General features: G+C 41.1%; 1 protein-coding gene across 1 annotated transcript in view; it reads right to left on the bottom strand.

Moving 5' to 3' along the window:
• Positions 1-20371, bottom strand: part of LOC103119786 (uncharacterized) — a 244095-nt gene that overhangs the window by 72244 nt on the left and 151480 nt on the right. The window lies entirely within an intron of this gene.

Raw genomic sequence — 20371 nt, 5'->3', positions numbered from 1 at the left:
CTGACCCTTGTGACAGCACAGGGCCTCCCCCCACTGCTCCAGATTCTGAGGGCAGTAGTAATGGAGACTCACAGTTGTATATGGTGAGTCTCAGGGGTGTCCTCTCCTCCCTTCAGTCGTCTTTTTGTTGGTGAAACAGACTGGAGGTGGTATCTCAACTGATAAACTGCTGGACTGTTACCAGCCACTTAATCTCTCCCTAGGCTCCTCTCTGTCCACGAGCCATACATATTTGCACTCACCGGTGATTTGGTGGGTTACTGAAGTCATTCTCATCCTGTCTTGTTGCAGTCCCAGGTGGTCTCCTTTGGTATTCCTAGTTGATGCGGGAGAGGAGAGGAGAGGAGAGGAGAAGAGAGGAGAGGAGAGGAGAGGAGAGGAGAGGAGAGGAGAGGAGAGGAGAGGAGAGGAGAGGAGAGGAGAGGAGAGGAGAGGAGAGGAGAGGAGAGGAGAGGAGAGGAGAGTAAAACAGAAGGTTTTTACTTCTCAAGATACCCTCGGAAACCAGGAGGTGAAGTTTCAGGAGAAATAGAGAGGTCAGGCATTCTATAAGCCCCAAGAGAGAGCTTTTCCATGAAGCATTTCCCCTCTTCCCAACCCCCTCCACCTTGGCAAGACCCTCTGGGAACATGGCTGCTGTAACCACCAGCAGGGAGGCTGGGCTCTCCCTGCCCAGGCACAGGAAATAGCAGCCATGACTGAACAATCTGTATGCCAAGTAGGAAGCGTAGCTTCCAGCAGCAGCACCTGGCCTCTTGGCAACTTCTCAGTCAGGCTTGGAGTTGTGCCTGAGTTTTTTGTTTCTGATTTTTGACATTTCCTGACCCTACCCCTCACTTCACTTCCCCCCCGCAGATAGCATCCTCTGGAAAGCCTCCCTTTGTGACCTTGTGTAGGGCCCAAATAGAGCCTATCCTCAACAGCTGTCCTCATTCTGCTACAGAAGCTACATCTGCTTCCTCAGTCAATCACAGGCTAAAATCTCACCTCCTTTGACAGTGCAAGTTTGGTTTGTGAAATGAAAATGAAATCCCTTTCCCTTTAGCGATGTACAAAGTTGCTTTATGTTAAGGCTATCTGGCTCTGCAATGAACATAAAGCAGGGTATGGTTAGTCTCTTCCCAGTGACCACTGTGAAGACTCCAGCATCCAGAAGAGGAAGGAAAAAGGCTGGGGACAGGCACACAGGTACACATTGAGCCAGAGACCCATGATCTCCTAGGCATTCCTTCTCCCTCCCCCACTGCAACAGACATCAAGCTCTGCAGATCCTATATCCCCAGTGCTATTTTATGGCCCCTTCTTTGTGCCCCGCAGCGGAATGCTAACCTTCAGTATCCTTTATCTAGGTTATTATAACAACCCTTACCTCAGCCCTGTGGCACGATGTTATCATGCCTCTAGCTTTCGCATGTCCCAAGCATATAAACTGGACCAGATGCACTTCTACATCCTCATCTTCATCTTTGACAATTCCCATCCTCCCCAGCCTTTGCATTCTACCCCATTTATATTTGCATATGTCTGTCTGTGGTGTTGTACTGCCTAAAGGTAGCTCCCCACAGTCAAGCTTTGTGCTCTGAGTTCCTTTTTCACCCCATCCTCCTCTCCTTCCTCCTCCTTTTTTTTAATTGAAGGGTTAGTGTTTTAAAGTATAGTGTCTCTTTTTCCTCACCATTTTCATCACCAAAGGTCTGTGACCCCATCCCCACCCATAGTTCTCCCACAGTCTTAGATATAGGTTGACATTTTTTCCACATTCATATATTCAATTCTCTATATTCCACATATAAGTACAACCTTTCTGTAGCTGTCCTTCACCTTACTTGTTTCTCCAATTCCATCCACTTTATCATAAAGGATATCAAAATATCATCTTTTTATTGCTGAATCATACTCCACTGAGTATTATTTGCTGGAGGCAAATGAAATAAATAAGAATAATACTCCATTGAGTATATATCTTATAACATTTTTTAAATATTTATTTTATTTATTTATTCCCTTTTGTTGCCTTTGTTGTTTTATTGTTGTAGTTATTACTGTTGTTGTGTCTTATAACATTTTTATCCATTCACCTGTCGAAGGGCATTTTGGTTGTTTTTTTTTTTTGCAGTTTTTTTTTATATTTATTTATTTTCCCTTTTGTCCTTGTTTTTTAAATTATTGCTGCTGTAGTTATTATTGTTGTTGTTATTGATGTTGTCATTGTTAGATAGGACAGAGAGAAATGGAGAGAGAAGGGGAAGACAGAGAGGGGGAAAGAAAGACAGACACTTGCAGACCTGCTTCACCGCCTATGAAGTGACTCCCCTGCAGATGGGGAGCCGGGGGCTCGAACCAGGATTCTTACTCTGGTCTTTGCACTTCATGCCACGTGTGCTTAACTCACTGAGCTACCACCCGACTCCCGTTTATTTTATTTATTAATTTGCCTCAGGTTTATCACTGAGGCTTGGTGCCTGCAACTATGAATCCACTGCTCCTGGGGTCTTTTTTTTTCTTTCAATTTTTTGGATAGGACAGAGAGAAATTGAGAGGGGAGGGAAAGATAGGGAGAAAGAGAGACCTGCAGACCTGCTTCACCACTTGTGAAGTGACCCACCTGCAGGTGGGGAGCTGGGGACTCAAACTGGGATCCTTGCATGGGTCGTTGAGCTTCATATTATGTACGCCTACCTTAGTGTGTCACCGCCCAGCCCCCAGGGCATTCCAGTTGTTTCCAAGTTTTTGCTTATGTGAATAAAGCTGGTTTAGCATGGGGGTGCATATATCCCTTCAAATCAGTGTTATTATATCTTTTGGAGTGGAATTGCTGGATCATAAGGTATTTTCATCTTTATTTGTTTAAGGATTTTCCATACTGTTCTCCATAGTGGCTTCACCAATGTGCATTCCCACCAGCAGTGTAATAGTTCCTCTCTCTCCACATCCTTTTCCACACTAGTCTTCTGTTTTATTGATAAAGCCCATTCTCACAGATGTGAGGTGGAATCTCATTGTGGTTTTAATTTGTATTTCTTTAATGATGAATAAATTGGAGCATTTCTGCATATGTCTGTGGGCCATGTGTATCTCTTCTTTAGAGTTCTATCTATTCATATCTCCTGCCCACTTTTTTATTGGGCTGTTCTTTTTCTTTTTCTTGAGCTGTATGAGGTTGTTTGTTTGTCTGTTTGTTTTATTTTCCTCCAGGGTTATCGCTGGGGCTCAGTGTCTGCACTACAAATCCACAGCTCCTGGTGTCTTTTTCCCAATTGTTGTTGCTATTATTGTTGTTGTTGCTGCTTCTGTTGTTGTTGGATAGGACAGAGAGAAAACAAGAGAGGAGGGGGAAGACAGAGAGGGGAAGAGAAAGACAGACATCTGCACATCTGCTTCACTGCCTGTGAAGTGATCCCCCTGCAGGTGGAGAGCCGGGGGCTCGAACTGGAATCCTTGAGCTAGCACTGGCTCTTCACACTATATGTGCTTAGCCTGATGTGCTACTGTACAGCCCACAAGTTGTATGAGCTCTTTATAGATGTTTGATATCAACTATTTGTCTGAAGTGCAGTGTGCAAATATCTTTGCCCATTTGCTGGGTTTCCTGTTTATCCTTATAGAATTTTCTTTTGATGTGTAGAAGCTTTTTACTTTGACATAGTCCTATTTCCTTCGTCCATGGGGTGCAATCTCCAAATACATCTTTAACGTTAAGGTCTTGCAATGTCACACTAATGTATTCTTCTATGTATTGTATAGTTTCAAGACTAATATCCATATCTTTGATCCATTTTGAGTTTATTTTTGTGACTGGTGTTAGGTAGTGGTCTGGTTTCATTTTCTTGTGGTTGTCCCAATTCACCCAACTCCATTTGTTAAAGAGGCTTTCTTTTCCCCACTGGTCAGTTTTGGCCACTTTATTGTATATAATGTGCCTATACATGTATAGGTTTAGTTCTGAGTTTTCTATTCTGTTCCATTGGTCCATATATTCATTTTTGTTCTAATACCACACTGCTTCAGCTACTAGTGCTTTGTAATATAAACTGAAGTCAGAGATTGTGATGCCTCCATTTTTCTTCTTTTTCCTTAGGAGGGCTCTTGTTATTCATGTTTGTTGGTTTTTTTTAAGAGTTCCACAGGAATTTTGGTATGAAGTGTTCAGTTGGGATTTAGATAAGGATTTCACTGAATCTATAGATTGCTTCTGGCAGGATTGTTATTTTAATGATATTTATTCTTCCAATCCATGAACAGGGGATGCTCTTTCATTTCTTTTGTCATCTTCTATTTCTTTTAACAATGTCTGATAGTTTTCATTGAAAAAGTTCTTCACCTCCTTTGTTAGGTTTATTCCTAGGTATCTTATTTGGATTCAATTGTAAATGTGATTGTTTCCTTGAGTTCTCTTTTCTTTGGCCCATATTTTGTATAAATAAATGCCACAGGTTTATGAGTATTGATTTCGTAAACTGCTATTTTACTGAATTTATTGATGATTTCCAGTAGTTTTTTGGTAGACTTTTTTTGGGTTCTCTAGGATAACAGCATATCATCTGCAAATAATGATAATTTAATGTCATCCTTCCCAGTTTGAATTCCTTTGATACCTCTTTCTTGCCTGACTGTGGTGGTGAGGACTTCTAGGACTATATTGAATAGAAGTGGTAAGAGCAGACATCCTGACCTAATTTCTGATTTTAGGGGTTTGTCATTTATAACCTTTATTATGTTGAGGAATTTTTCTCCCACACCCTATTTCTTAAGGACCTTTATTATAAATGAATGTTGGACCTTATCAAATGCTTTTTATGCATCAATTGATAAGATCATGCAGGTCAATCCATACCCACAGCCTATTTCTATCTTTCCCTAGTGGAGTAGGGGTCTGGAAAGGTGAGGTTCTGGGACACATTGGTGAGGCGTCTGCCCAGGGAAGTCAAGATGGAACCATGATAACATCTGCAACTTGGCGGCTGAAAGGCAGCAAGATATAACACATGGCAAAATGATTAATGGATAGGAACCAACAAGTAGGAATAGAAGAGTTGGGAACAGTAATTGTAGTGTGGAAAGAAATGAGGAAGTCTATCTTAGGTATGTTCCTAGGGATCCATGACCTTTGTAGTTTTTTAAAGGTTTTTTTTTTTATCTTTATTTATTAGAGACATCCAGAAATCAAGAGGGTAGAGGAGATAGAGAGGAAGAGAGAAAGAGAAATACCTGGAGCACTGCTTCCCCACTTAAAAAACTTTCCCTCTGCGGGAACTGGGGACTGGGTCTTTGATCATTGTAGCATGAGCACTCAACAAGGTGACCACTACCCAGCCCCCGAGTTTTATAGTTTTTGCTTGAGTTTGATAGCCAACATGGAGGTGGACAAAAACATTATCTGGGATGGTGTCAGAGTTGAGAATAGGAATAGAATGCTAGATTAGGGAAGAGAGTAGCTCCAAAATTAGAAATCTGAATAAAATTAACTATTTAACCTATCAACTTGATCTAGGGCCCATATATTTAGCACAGGAGTCTGTGTAACCTCTGAATCCCTGTCAGTCTGAGCTCCCAGTTCATGGTCACAGCTGGGAACATTCTAGGCTGTACTCATTTCAGGACCAGTTTTCTTCAAGTGGCAGGGTAGGATGACCCTTTGGAAAGTTCAGCAACCCCTATCATTGTTACTTTATAAGGATGACAAGTTCCTGGAGTGGTCCACAAGAGGGCTTATGCTGATGTTGCTGATGGAAGTTACCAGGGGTGATGGAGAGAGGGATCTATTAGAGGTCTAGGCCCATCACATCTGTGCAGGAATCCAAGGATTCCCTAACTGGGGCCTCAGATGATGAGGTCGTCTGGTATTGACCAAAAAGGACATATGTTAGTGAGCTAGTCTCTTGCCTTCATCCAGATTTTGTAGTCCTTTCTTTTTCTGACGATCTTAGAATTTCTCCCAGTTGAATGTCATTTGTTGTATCCAAACCGGTATTGGGTTTATGAGGTCTGCCTTCTTTGGGCCTTTCTACTAGACTAGCAGGGTTATAAATTCTAAGTCCAATGAGTTAGAGAATTTATGATGCCTCCTTTAGGCCCTTCTACTAGGATCGCAGGCTTATTAGGTCTATGTCTAGTCACAGAAGGCCATTAAGCACTTTTACTTTGAGTTATATAATTGCCCCTTGTTTTTGGATACATGTACACCTGCACCCAATACCCTAGACCCTAGCCTGTATCTAGTATCTGTAACTTTGTTGGATAACATGCCATCTGAAATAGGACTAGGCAGTCCCATGGGTTAGGAAAGATATCACCAGATTAGAGAAGTTGGGAGGATGACATCTCAGGCTTGGTATCTCTGGTGACAAACCACAGTAACAACTCAGTAGTAGCATAATGTGACTTGGAAGCACTGGTAGTGTTGATGTAGTTGAGGTCAATAGAGGCAGTATGATGGTAAGAGATCAGAGAGAAGAAACATCAAGAAATATGGGCATAGCCCTAGAGGCTCCAGGACTAGAAGAAATAAGGATCTTAAAGAAAATGGGAGAGAGGCAGGCTGGGAGTATGGATCAACCAGTCAATGCCCATGTTCAGTGGGGAAACAATTACAGAAGCCAGACCTTCCATCTTCAGCATCCCACAATGACCTTGGGTCCATACTCCCAGAGGGATAAAGAATAGGAAAGTTATCAGGGGAGTGGAGGGGATACGGAAATCTGGTGATGGAAATTGTGTGGAGTTGTACCCCTCTTATCCTATGGTTTTATTAATGTCTCCTTTTTTAAATAAATTTAAAAAATTAAAAAAAGAAAATGGGAAGGGTTTCTTGTAGTCTTAGAAAGATTTTTAAATGACAATAGTTAGTTATTACTATAGCCAAGTTGGGGGTTTGTTTTTCTATGAAAATCCAATGGTTAGGATCTACTATAATATATTTGACCTCACTATGCTTTGTGCCCTCTAGGGTATCTACTAATTACTGTATCTTAGATACTGACAAGGCCAAATGGCTTTGATCTATCTGACCTAAAGTAACAGGTAACTTAGATATTTTTTTAAAACTATCTATACAAATACATTTTTAGAGTTTTCTGAACAATTTAAGCCCAGTGTTGGAATTTGATTGTTTTACCAATCTGAAACCTCAAATATTTAGGCTAAAGAAAATATGTATACTCAGAGCTATGGTCTAGGCAGTTAGAGAACTCGAAGTACTGAATCTATTCCTCCCACCCGACATGTAAAATTAATCATTATTCATAAAACTAGCAGTTAATAGGACTATAATATCACAACTTTCCCACCACCAAAGATCTGTGTCTCCCTCACCCCTCTAGATAACCATGATAGTTTTCCAGTCTTTTAAAAATTTTTACATTTATTTATTTTCCCTTTTGTTGCCCTTATTGTTTTTATTGTCATTGTAGTTATTATTGTTGTTATTATTGATATCGTCATTGTTGGATAGGACAGAAAAAAATGGAGAGAGGAGGGGAAGAAAGAGAGGGGGAGAAAAAGATAGACACCTGCAAACCTGCTTCACTATTTGTGAAGCAAATCCCCTGCAGGTTGGGAGCCAGGGGCTCAAACCGGGACCCTTATGCCGGTCCTTGCACTTAACCCGCTGCACTACCACTTGACTCCCAGTTTTCCAGTCTTTTTCTTTTTAAGTTTTTAATATTTATTTATTCCCTTTTGTTGTCCTTGTTGTTTTATAGTTGTAGTTATTACTGATGTCATTGTTGTTGGATAGGACAGAGAGAAATGGAGAGAGGAGGGGAAGACAGAGAGGGGGAGAGAAAGATAGACACCTGCAGACCTGCTTCACCGGCTGTGAAGTGACTTCTCTGCAGGTGGGGAGCCGGGGACTCGAACCGGCATCCTTGTGCCAGTCCTTGTGCTTTGTGCCACTTGCGCTTAACCGGCTGTGCTACCACCCGACTCCCTCCAGTCTTAATCCCATGTATTCTTACCCACCTACAGATCCTATATCCTGACATGAAGTCCACAGTATCAGATAGAGTACCTAAGACTCTGTTCCCTCTGACTGAGTGTAGTCATTCAAAATTTTCTGATACCAACATTACCATGCTGCTTTCTCTTCTGCTTCTGCTCTATACATGGTTTCTAAAACCAAACAGGCCATGAGTATTCCTGTTCATAAAAGTTCCACTACTGTTCAGTCTTCCATCCACCACATCCATATCCTTCTGTTTGCCACCTGTAACCTCATTGGTCTTTTGTTTCCATATATGCCCATAAACACAGCTCCTGTCTTCCATTACCATACTCCAATTCTATTGTGGACCTAATGCCTTTTAGTGCATTGCCTACTGCATAATGCAGTAGAATCCACTCAGTGTGTGCTGGCAGATTTTCTGATAATACAAAGTCCCATAAGGCTATAAAAGTAATTTTCAACTCCCACCCCAGAGGATATCCGGTATATTTGGAAACATTACTGTTTATCACAATTCTCTCTCTCTCTCTCTCTCTCTCTGTGTGTGTGTGTGTGTGTGTGTGTGTGTGTGTGTGTATGTATGTGTGTATGTGTAAGGGCCAGGGATGTACTCAGTACTCTTATAGTACACCAGAAAATATCCTCTCCACAACAGAGAATGGTCAAATAAGGGTGGGAGACCCTAGGAAAGAGCCCTAAGTAGTTGAAAAGAAACAAGATTTGGAGCACACACTTATAACAATACATTGTTAGAAAGAGAATGTTTGACTAAAATGCATTTCTCTGAACACTACATAGGATTTTAGATAAATTACAGTGAAACCCCATGCTCCCAAGCCCTAATACAGCATTCATTTGGTTATAAGGCAATTGACAATTGGCAGAAAACCCACCCCCCATTCCATTCACCTCTCAACAAGCGATCCTTGAATTTTATGGGGTGAAATTGTATAGTCCCAACTGATAACATTATGGTGAGGTTAGACTGTAGTTCCATAGTATTGGCAGATATCATGAGCAAAATATGGCATTTTGGTCAGTCCCACATTTTTAAATCCAAGCTATGGGGTTTCGTTGGCATTAGTTCTATTTACCTTCTTTTTAATCTGAATGGCACCTCTCCCTTCTTGTAGGCTAAGTGGATATGCTTAAGAGATGGGCAGAGCCAGATTCTTCTCCCCATTTTGTCTGTTGTCTGCTCAGTTTAGACAGCAACCACTACCCACTCAGTACCCAAAGAGTGAGGGCTCTCAGCAAACATTTGTGGAATGAACAAAAGCATCACTGAGTCCCTCTACATTCAAACTCAGTTTCCTCATCAATGAGATAGAGAAAATAGTACCTAGGACAAGAGTTGTGGCAAGAATTAAATGAAATGAGACCACATACAACAAGTTCCTGGTACAGAGTCAGGCCCTCAATTCAATAAGCCTTGGTTATCCTTCCATCTTTAAACTCATAAAAAAGTCTGTTGGATCTTTCAGAATTCTGAAAGCTATCATGGTTTCCTTCCTAAATTCTCTGTTCTTCAAAGAACACTAGCTAGCTAGAAAAGCTAGTTAGAAAAGCTCTAAAGCACAGAGAATAGGGTGGGTTTATTTTCAGAAACTAATTAAAAATCAAAAGTTCTGCCATGGCTTCCAAGCCAAATTTATTCTCACATGTGGGCTTCCCATGCTTAATTTTAATTTGATTATGCACATCTCAAATGAGCAACAGGCATGGATGAGGGCCAGGGCACTGTCTTTTTACATTTTCTCAGCATTACCTACCTACTACAGGTGCTTAATAAATAGTAAATGAACAAAGGAAAGAGCAGCAACCTCAGATTTCAGCTACTAGATTCCCTAAAGGAAAGGACTAGTTATACAAACATAAAACCTTATCAGCTGAAATTCTGGTTTACAACTGGACATAAAGCTATCAGGGTGAAAGAGGTTAATTGTGGCATCAACTCATTAGATGAAGCTTTGAAGACTCCACGGTGGATGAGAATTTCCATAAGACAGTATCCATCAATACACACAGGCACAGGAAGGTACATGGAGAAAACAGTAGATTAAAGGACTGGCTCCAGACCAAACTGGGCTTAATTCCTGACGGCACCACTTTCTAATTGTGCAGTCTCAGATGTCAACTTTCCTATCTGCAGCAGGGCATTAGCACATCCGCTGTTATGACAAGAATTGTGTCCTCCCTTTCTATGTCTATCCCTTTGTATGCTGATATCCTAACTACTGGAACCTCAGGATACAACATTCTAAGAGACAGGATCATTACAGAAGTAAGCAAGTTGAAATGAGTTCATATACATATATTGCCACCAGGATTATCACTAGAGTTCCATGCCTGCACGACTCCTGCACTCCTGGCATAGTCTATATTTTTGTTAGTGGGTGAGAGACAGAAGCAGACAGAGAGAGAATGTGATAATGGTACTCCTCCCCAACCCCATGCAGGGGGTCCCATGTGTTGTCCGCGGGTTCAAATCCAGGTCCTCATGCATGGCAAAGTGTGCCTCAACTGGTGAGCCAACCCAAAGATCTTTAAACTTATGTTATGATGTATAATTAGAACATATAATGTTATTTAACCATTTCCCTAGTGTTGGAACTTTGGTTATTTCACTTTTCTTTAAGCCACTAATGAATGCTACAGTGAAATTCCTTGAAGTGATAGCTCAGAAAATTATCGTTTTCCTAGGATGACTTCTGAAAAGCAGTATGTTGTTTCAAAAAGGCACACTTAAGGTCAGCTTCAGCTATTCCCAACAATAAATGCAAAAAAAGAAAAAAAATTCTCATCAAACACTAACAATGTCAATGCTGAAAGAACACTTTCATAACTAGTGAGTTAGCGTAACTTTCTTTCCCCATTAATCCAAGTGTCCAATTGTTTATTGAAATTTTATTGCAATATCTATTTTGTATTAAATATATTTCAGACAAAACAGGGAAGGCAGTTCAATAGTTAGTGCATATTCCTCAAATGTGTAAAGTTCCAGACTTGCCCCCTGCAGTACATATGCCAGAGCAAGGTGGTGTTCTGATCTCTCTCTCATGAAATACATAAACATTACTTTACATTTAAAAATAAATTTATTTGGGATGGAGACTGCTCACTGAGTAAGGCTGTATGTGGCCCAGATTTGAGCCCTGGCATAACACAGATGGTGCTATGGTGGCAGAGGAAGTTCTAATGTTGTGGTATTTCTCCTTGTTCCCATCTCCCTCTGTCTTTCTAGCTGGAAAAGAAAACCTAATAGGCACAAAACCTGGACACCATCAAAAATAAAAAAATAACTGAGTGCAGTACAATCATGTCTGTTTATTCACTGTCTTGTAGCACACTGTACAATTCCTTAGATTTTTTTAACGTTTTGTTTGTTTAAATATATTTTTTAAATATTTATTTACTTTCCCTTTTGTTGCTCTCTTTTTATTGTTGTAGTTCTTATTGTTGTTGTTACTGATGTTGTCATTGTTGGATAGGACAGAGAGAAATGGAGAGAGGAGGGGAAGACAGAGAGGGGGGAGAGAAAGATAAGACACCTGCAGACCTGCTTCACCGCCTGTGAGGTGACCCCCCTGCAGGTGGGGAGCTAGGGGCTCAAACCTGGATCCTTACACCTACCCTTGCGCTTTGCACCATGTGAGCTTAACCCACTGCGCTACCACCCAACTCCCAGATTTTTTTTAAAAAAGCAGTATTTGTGGTTTAACAATAGGTGACATGACTGTGTGGGGGACACTTTTCCTAAGAACACTTCAAATTGGTCCCAGTTCCTCTGGATCATTGCTTAGGAGAAGGTCTCATTTAGTTTGAAAAGAAGTTATATATGATAATACCTAGAAAATGCAAATATCCTTTACATATTTTTCTCATTTCATTCTCCCAGGAATCTTGCAAAGTTACTCCTACTGGGGTAATGTACAGGCTTCTCCTTTAAGTCTGATGAAGGAACTGAGACATGAAGTGCTTTTTGCCTAAGGGCACAGCTCTAAGAAGGGCAGTTACAAATTTACAAATTAAATTCGGGTTTTCTGTTCCTAATGTCCTTTTTTTTTTTTTTTAACCTCCAAGGTTATAGCTTGGACTCACTGCCTGCACTATGACTCTACTGTTCCTGGAGGGTATTTTTTCCCCCTTTTGTTGCCCTTGTTGTTGTTGTTGTTATTATTGTTGTCATTGTTGAATAGGACAGAGAGAAACTGAGAGATAACAGGAAGACAGAGAGGGGGAAAGAAAGATAGACACCTGCAGACCTGCTTCACCACTTGTGAAGTGGTCCTCCTGCAGGTAGGAAACCAGGGGCTCAAACCCAGATCCTTACTCTGGTCCTTGTGCTTCGCGCCATGTGTGTTCAATCCTGCTGCATCACTGCCCAGCCCCCTCTAGTGTCCATTCTTAACCACCACAACAACTGCTAGTGACAGAGCTACTGCCTGGGGATAAAGGGGAAGAAAGAGGCCTGGGGGTGGGGGGAGGCTTTGAGGTCCTGGTGTATTATGGTGGAAAAGAACCCTACTTGGGGGTGAAGTTTTTTAAAATTTTTTAAAAATCTTTATTATCTTTTGGATAGAGACAGCCAGAAATTGAGAGGAAGACAGGGAGACAGAGAGACACCTGCAGCCCTGCTTCACCACTTGTGAAGCTTTCCCCCTTCAGGTGGGAACCAGGGGCTTGAACCTGGGTTCTTGCGCACTGTAACACGTTCGCTCAACCAGGTGCACCACCACTCAGCCCCGGGGGTGAAGTGTTTTAAAGACACTTGTCATTGGGAGATCGGAAACTGTACCTGTGTGTCAAGAATTGTACATAAACCACTGCCACTCCCCATAAATAAATAAATAAAGATTAAAATGAGAATACAGTGTCCAGTGTCCACCAACAGAAGTAGCTGCTGGTCTACAAGATGCCACTGGGTGGCCTACGTAAGAAGGAAGACTACGTCTAAAATTGATACAGTAAAAGCCAGAAAAACCAGGGTACTGGATGCCTCCTTACTCACAGGTAGTGCTCCTACCCCTCCATCAGAAGTAGAATCAGAGACTGGTTCACAGCTGACCAGGTCACAGTGGGAGATAGGTTCCCTGTAGAGATGAGAGAGGTAACTGGACAGTACCTGAACTAGATATGCCCATTCCATTCAAAACCCTAGATTAAGAACTTTTCTAGTCATATTCCCTACTCTGACATCATCTTCCTAGACAATATTTTTAGCCCATCTTCATGTTGGCTGTCGGGCTCAGGCAAAAATTAGTAAAGTCATGGGCCCCTTGGAATATACCTAAAATAGACTTCTTAGCTTCTTCCAACATGAATACCTCAAATATCATCTGCTATATTCTTACTTTTAGTTTCTTGATTATTAAACAAATAGTTCTTCTTTATATCTTAATGCTTTTCAGCCACCAAGTTGCTGATGCAACTGACCTCACCAATATGTCCCGGAACCTCACCTCTTCAGAGCCCAGCCCCACTAGGGAAAGATAGAAACAGGCTGGGAGTATGGATTGACCTGCTGATGCCCATGTCCAGCTGAGAATCAATTACAGAAGGCAGACTTCCCACCTTCTGCACCCCATAGAGATCTTTGGTACATACTCCCAGGAAGATAAAGAATAGGGAAACTTCCAATGGAGGGGATGTGATATGGGACTCTGCTGGTGGGAATTGTGTGGAATTGTACCCCTCTTATCCCATAATCTTGCTGATAATTATTAAATCACTAATAAAAAAATAAGTTTTGTTAGCCAAGAGAACAGAAAAGAGCAAAGTAAGAAGAAGAGAATAAATACGGCAACATTTTTCTGAGTATCGGTACCAGACACTGTGCCACATAAGCACTATTACTGTCCTACTAACTACCCTATGAAGTAGGAATGAACACATCTAATTTTCAGGTGACACTTTTGTGTAAGATCACACAGCAACAGAGCCAAAATTCAAAGTCAGGTCTTCCATTTTGTTTTTGCTTTGTTTTATTCTGCTTTTGTCATTGTTCTACTGTTCCAGTGTCACTATTTCAGTCTGACTTCTGATGAAGGGAGAAACAGAGACAGAAGGGATGACGTGGTGTGTGTGTGGGGGGGAGCAGGTTCCAAACTGGGTTACTCGAATGAAAAAGCAGTACACAGTCCAGGATACCTACATTGCCAGTCCAGGCCAGGTCTCCTGAATTAAGCCTAAAAAGTTGTTCCGTAGGGCTCCATCTAAGATACCTGTGTGAAGAGCAGACTCCGGACTTTCAACCTCATGTTAACCAGTGCTCTGTCTCAATTTGCTTTAAAAAAGACAACTCCCGGGGCAGGGGAAACAACATAATGGTTATGCAAAAAAGACTTTCATGCCTGAGACTCCCAGGTTCAAGCCCTGCCCCACCATAAGCCAGAGCAGCCTTCTCCTCCTTCTCCTTCTCCTTCTCCTTCTCCTTCTCCTTCTCCTTCTCCTTCTCCTTCTCCTTCTCCTTCTTCTCCTCCTCCTCCTCCTCCTCCTCCTCCTCCTTCCCCTTCTTCTTCCTTCTTCCTCTCCTCCTCCTCCTTTTTCTTCTCCTTCTCGTTCCCCTTCCCCTTCTTCTCCTTCTCCTTCTCCTTTGTCTTCTTCTCCTTCTTCTCCTCCTCCTCCTTCTTTGTCGTCGTCTTCGTCTTCTTCATCGCCTTTTTCTCCTCCTCCTTCTTTTCCTTCTTCTTCTCTAATTCTTCTTCTTCTTCTTCTCTTTCTTCTTCTCTCTCCCTCTTTCTCCTCTTATTAAAATATTAATAATAAATAAACAAAAAGGCAACTCCTAGCAGAGATCATTGGAATGAGAGGGCTCCATTAATTACATGAAAAGAAATAAAAGCATAGTACCATAATGACCCATACTCACCTCCAGTCTTCAGTCAGCTCCACTAAAGTACATAGTCACTTAACTGTGTGCAAAGTTCTTTGTGTCAGTAGTGTCACAGTGAAAGCAAATCAGAGATGTGATGCAGCCTTCACATCTTTTCACGCTTTCTACATGTAGGTGGAGGAGAGAAATCTTACTGAACCAAACTACAGCAATGCAAGGTGAGTGTGGTGAACACCAGTGCACATGCTGACAAATGTTAGAGCAAGTACATGGAATGGGAGAGGCTTTGCTGAAGATGTATCAGTGTGTCACACAATTTATTGTTAACTATGGGGTAAAAGGAAAGGAATAAATGTGATAAAAAAGACAGAATTATTGTACAGGAAGGTGCCTTGGGGCAACAAAAGTCATACTTGGGCCATTAGCACAGAATTCTTTTTTAATTTATTTCTTTATTGGGGAATTAATGTTTTACATTCAGCAGTAAATACAATAGTTTGCACATGCATAACATAGCACAGAATTTAAGACACCAAAGGGACACTTCTGGGAGAAGACCCAAGATCAGCCATCAGATCTCGAGTAGCCTTTGTTTTCTCTGTCAGAGTCTTTAAGGAAGTTAGAAGCCTGTGATGGAAAAACTGAAGATGAATGGAAGCTAGCACAATTTTATTTTATGTTTTTTAAAAAATATTTATTTATTTATTCTCTTTTGTTGCCCTTGTTGTTTTATTGTTGTAGTTCTTATTGTTGTTGTTATTGATGTCGTCGTTGTTGGGTAGGACAGAGAGAAATGGAGAGAGGAGGGGAAGACAGAGAGGGGGAGAGAAAGACACCTGCAGACCTGCTTCACCGCCTGTGAAGAGACGCCCCTACAGGTGGGGAGCCAGGGGCTCGAACTGGGATCCTTACACCAGTCCTTGAGCGCCACCTGCGCTTAACCCGCTGTACTACTGCCCAACTCCCCGTTATTTACTTTTTATTTGAAATTTTATTATTTTTTTTGATAGAGACAAAAATTGAGAAGGAAAGGGAAGATAAGAGAGACACCTACAGTATTGCTTCACTGCTCATGAAGCTTCTAGCCTATGGAGGATCGGGGTTTAAACCCTACTCTCAATACATGGTAGCATGTGTGAGCTACTAGGTGTGCCACCACCCACCCCCTTATTATTTATTTTTACCAGAGTACTGATCATCTCTGGCTTATTGTGTTGTGGGAGATTTAACCTAAGACCTCAGAACCTCAGGCTAAAGTCCTTTGCCTAACCATGATGCTATCTCCTCCACCCATGCTAGCACAAATTTTATAGCTCCAAGCATTGCTGAGTCTGAAATCCCATCTCAGGAGCCAGGTATGAACACCACTTCCCTAGAGAAACGAGGCCAGAAAGCAGAAGATATCTCACTCATTAAAATATACACTTGTCTCCTCTCTATATTCCGTTTCTCTCCCTCCTCTCTGTAAAACAAGAATGAAAACTGAGCCCCCCCCCCCTTACAAGTAGAACCTGAGCTTGAGTTGGTGTGTTGCACCAAAGTAAAAGACTCTGGAGTGTGTGTGTGGGGGAGAGTACAGGTCCAAAAAGGATGACAGAGGACCTCGTGGGGACTGTATTGTTGTATTGTTATGTGGAAAACTGAGAAATATTATGCATGTACAAACTACTGTGTTTACTGTTGAATGTAAAACATTAATCCCCCAATAAAGAAATTAAAAATAAAAAAAGACTGAGTCCCAGATAGTGGTACTAAGGTCACACTATCATATTCAAAAAGAATAGAGGAGGCCAAGAGAGTTCCAAAATGAACAGAAAGTGTGCATGTTACAATGTGTAAGGACCCAGCTTCAAGTCCCCAGTCCCAAACTGCAGGGGAGAAGCTTCATGAGCAAAAGCACTGTTGCAGGTTTCTCTCTCTCTCTTTCCCTATATCCCTTCTTCTCTCTTGATTTCTTTCTGTCTCTATCCAATAAATAAAAAATTATTTTAAAAGATATCTGATTACAAAAATAGTATAATACAAATGTCCAATCATAAGGTATATGGTGAATATATTGTATTCTCCAATAATTACACACTATATAGCTATCAAAATTAATACTGGATAAGAATCATTACTAACACTAAAAGTCTAGGATAATTTTTTTTCCATTTTGATTTTTTTACTGGGGGATTACTGTTTTAGAGCTGGCAGTAAATACAATAGTTTGTACATGCATAACATTTCCCAGTTTTCCACATAACAATAGAACCCCCACTAGGTCCTCTGGCACCATGTTCCAGGACCTGAGTCCCACTCCTCACCCCAGAGTCTTTTACTTTAGTGCGATACTCTTTTAAAATAAATATTCCATTTATTTATGAGAGTGAGAGAATGGGAGGCCAGGCAGTGGCGCAAAGGGTTAAGTGCACATAGTATGAAGCACAAAGATCCCAACCTCGGCTCTCCACCCGCAGAGGCATCGCTTCACAAGCAGTGAAGCAGGTCAGCAGGTGTCTATCTCTTCCCCTCCTCTCTCAATTTCTCTGTCCTATCCAGTAAAATGGAAAAAATGGCCTCCAGCGGTGGATTCATAGTGTCAGCACCAAGCCCAAGCATTAAGCCTGGAGGTAAGAAGAGAGAGAGAGAGAGGGAAAGGGAAGGAGGGAGAAAAAGAGAGAGAAAGAGAATAGAAACACTACAGCGTCACTTTGGCACAAGTGATGCCAGGGATCAAACTTGGGACCTCATGCTTTCAAGTTCAGTGTCCTATTCACTGAGCCACCTCCCAGTCAGTTCACAATATTCTTAAGTATAATAAAAGCAAATTTTGAAATAGTGCTATAGGATTATCTAATTCTTACAAAAAATTAAAGTATGAAAAAATGTCAAAGTCTTCACAGAAGTTATATAAATAGGTACATATATAGTGATCTTGGCTTATTTACATTTTCTAAAGATTCTATAATAAACATTTATTACTTTTGAAATAATAAAGTCAATTTTAAATGTTCATCCCAATTGATGTTGAAGACTTAAAATAAATACATGGTTGGCTATATCTGACTCTTGCTTTTATGACACGCCTCATTTCCAGGCCCAGAATGCAGGTATTTTTATTATGGAAGCATAGTGAATCCTCATGGAGCAAAGGAAGTTTTCATTGAGTAACCTTTCAAATCAGGCCCTTTCTCAAAAATATGTGTCCCATATCCCAAATTTTAAAAGTCACTTGAACCCTAGATTTATCTTTCAGTGAGCTAGTCAGAGACTATGCAATAAAATTAGGAAGATTCCCCTGTGGGAAGTGGACGGAATACAATTTTAGTGGTGAGTGTGGTGTGGAACCCTGTAATCTTACAGTCTTGTAACTCAATATTAATCACAATTTAAAAATGGGGAAAGGGGATTAGGGCTGTAGTGCAGTGGGTTAAGCACATGTGGCTTGAAGAGCAAGGACTGGCATAAGGATCCCGGTTTGAGCCCTCAGCTCCCCACCTGCAGAGGAGTCGCTTCACAGGCAGTGAAGCAGGTCTGCAAGTGTCTATCTTTCTCTCCCCCTCTCTGTCTTCCCCTCCTCTCTCCATTTCTCTCTGTCCTATCTAACAACGAAGACATCAATAACAACAATGAAAAACAACAAGGGCAACAATAGAGTAAATAAATAAATAAATTATTTTTTTTAATGGAGAAAGAAAGAGGGGAGAGAGAGAGAGAGGAAGGAACAAAGGAAGGTTAGGCAAATTCTGCCTCTGCAACACAATTTAGAAACAAGTCAAGCCTGGTCAGAATAGACACCTTCCTGAACACCTTGGGGGAAAAAAATCAATGAGTCCTTAGGAAATCATATCCAGACTATCTAGAAACCAGAAGACTGAGATACAGAATGGTGACAACTACTCTCAAGAACACAACTTACCCTGATAGCGATAACAGGCACTGCTACAGCCATCTAAGATTAGACAATTTTTATATAGTTGTCATTTAAAAAAAATATGACAACCAACACACAATAATGAAGCTATCATTTAATTCAATCAGTGAAAGAACAGATCAAAATAGAATCTGAATCCTCCTTTAGGACCCAGATGTATATCAGAATTGGCCACATTTCCAGTTTCCATGTTTTCCATGGCTTTAATTTCTCCTTTCAATGACTGGAAAAAAATAACATAATTTTTATCTTAATATATCCTCTCTCTCTCTCTTCTCTCTCGGAGCTGGGAATTTCCTGACATAACAAGCTAATTAAAAAATATATTATGACAGCAAGGATTGCCTTGCAACTCACCTGGCAGCTAGGGGTTAAACACACACATTTCAGTGTCCCACCTTAAATAGAAATAATTGGAGTCATGAACCGATTTTTATGATAACCTTCCAAAGATGGCACTACCTCTTCAGAGCACAACAGTTTAAAAAAAAAAAAAAAGACCCACAAATGGAGATGAATGGTATGCAAGCCACCAAGGTAATTAAAAATGTATTTTCCATCTCCTAGTAATTGAATTGTGTACAAGCTGCAAGTTAATGAGGTCATCTACCCTCGAGCACTTACAGGAAAGCAGGAATAATTATCTTTCAATTTTTTCTTATGTAGCAATTAATTTTAACCATTCGCCTACTCCCCGTTTCCACTCCCCTCAATCCAGTCAGTCAAAGTCATAGCTAAACCGAATTGACAAGCAATTGATACGGTGGCGGCACGGAGCTGCCGAGGCAGGCAGGGTAATCAAGGGGCTGCAGCTGTTGAGGGCTAAGCGCTTCCAGGTGAATGTCGCCTGAGATTTCACATTCTGCCACTCGGAGGACAGGGGACACACAGTGGTAGCTGACAGAACATCTGGTGCCAGGTGGGCTGGGAAGAAGTACTGCTGACTTGGGAAGGCAACAGAAGGATGGACATGGATTGATGGATGGACAAGACTTTGAAACAAAATGGCACTTACGAAAAAGCATTACAGAAACAAAACAAAAACACGGAGGTGAAATGTTCAGCCACTCGTTAAACACGTCTTGAGCCTTTGGAATTGCTGAGCTTCCTGGGAGAGTTTTGACTGGTTTCCTTTGAAATGGGGTCCTTGGTGGCCAATGCGTCTAGAACTCACGGGCACAAAGAGTTTCTGCACTCATTTATCTCAACAAATGCTCACTGCTCTTCGGTGTCAACCTCATTCTGAATTTATGGTTCTAAGCCAGGGTAGTGTTGGGAGAAATTAGTTCCCTTTTTACTGTTTCTTACTGTTATACTCAGATTGAGATGCCTACTGTCTTGATGAGTATAAATTGGAGTCTATTCACCTGAGGCTAATCTGTCTGATGTTTAGATTAAGTTCTAGTCACGCCACCTCTTCTCTTTCTAACTGGTGAAATGTGAGCAAAGCCTCATTTTTTATAGGATTCAACTAACATGGATAGCTATTTAAGACCGCTCCGTCTTACTAGGTAGTTCATATTAGATAAGCACCTAAATAGTTCATATTACTAAGTAGGGTGGTCAGATCACTCTGCTGACATCTGTTGTTCTGAGATAATTATCCACAGTCAACATTTTCATTCTTGAAAGTATCCCACATAGATGATAGCATATATGGCCAACAAGCCCTGGGTGC

The sequence above is a fragment of the Erinaceus europaeus genome, chromosome 17, assembly GCF_950295315.1.
Source record: "Erinaceus europaeus chromosome 17, mEriEur2.1, whole genome shotgun sequence".
NCBI lineage: Eukaryota > Metazoa > Chordata > Mammalia > Eulipotyphla > Erinaceidae > Erinaceus > Erinaceus europaeus.
This window is presented reverse-complemented; position numbering and strand designations above follow the sequence as displayed.